General features: G+C 30.3%; 1 long non-coding RNA gene across 1 annotated transcript; it reads left to right on the top strand.

Annotated features, from left to right (window-relative positions):
• Positions 1 to 568: 568 nt before the first annotated feature.
• LOC109590335 (uncharacterized) lies at positions 569 to 819 on the top strand. The gene is made up of 3 exons (XR_002189269.1): positions 569 to 609; positions 657 to 736; positions 780 to 819. It is a non-coding gene; the product is annotated as an uncharacterized LOC109590335 (long non-coding RNA).
• Positions 820 to 1,127: the final 308 nt, after the last annotated feature.

The raw sequence follows: 1,127 nt of genomic DNA, 5'->3' as shown, positions 1-1,127 counted from the left end.
ATACACATACAAACACTCACACATACACACACACACTCACTCTAGGTCAGTCTGTTATGCGTTGGTGAATATCCTAACATTATAATTGTTATCATACTAAATATTGATGATGAGATACAAGATAGTAACAGTATATCAACACAAGTTAATAATCAACTGATGATTACTGGAGTAATAACTGTACCTAATAATTTAAATACATTTATTGTTAATGTATCACTGAGTAATAATGGAGGAGAATATCTACCTACACCTTCTTTAGGATTTGGTAAAGCCTTATCCATTATTATTCTTTAATTTAATTCTTTTTCTCATTGTTAGGTTTTCTTGGACCAGTTACTAACATCGACTCTTCAATTGACAACTGTTCTACTATTGATATAACATGGACTGCTCCTACAGTTGATGATAGAGTATCTATACAGTATTATAATCTCAGTATATATGATGCTATTACTGGTAGTCTAGTGGATACTGTGTCAGTATATGATACCAGTTATCAGTTTGTGGATAATAATTTATTTATTCATCGTTATACATATGTTATAACTGGAGTTAATGAATTAGGAGAAGGAATATCTATTAATGATACATTCTCATATCAAAGAGGTACAATAAACAATAACTACCGACTAAATGATTTTATGTTTATTTAGTACCAAGATCATTTAGAGAAGCTGGTTTAAGTATAATAGCATTTAATAAGACTAGTGCTACTGCTTCCTTCAATGTACCAGTAATATCATGTTCTTAATTTATAATCATTATTTTGATAACAGGTTACATTAGAGTGTACTGGTGAAGCTCCTGGGAATATTATAATTATTATACAGTGTAATGAAACTGGTGTTATATATGATAGTACTACACCAGTTAAGTATTCTCCTAAACTAATAAATATAACAGAATCAGTACCAGTGCCATTATATCAACAGTGTACTATCAGTATTGTATTTCGTAATGAGGCTGGTAGTAGTGAACCATTTATACTAGCATTTGGTAAGTATTTGGTAGTACTAGTATTCAGTATAAATGAGTTAATGTACATGAATTGCTCATCACATTATTATACAGACACTACTCCTACAATGAATCCTACACCATCTCCTACTATTACTCCATTACTT

Source organism: Amphimedon queenslandica, unplaced genomic scaffold (genome assembly GCF_000090795.2).
Source record: "Amphimedon queenslandica unplaced genomic scaffold, v1.1 AMPQUscaffold_10194_Cont17394, whole genome shotgun sequence".
NCBI classification, from domain to species: Eukaryota; Metazoa; Porifera; class Demospongiae; order Haplosclerida; family Niphatidae; genus Amphimedon; species Amphimedon queenslandica.
This window is presented reverse-complemented; position numbering and strand designations above follow the sequence as displayed.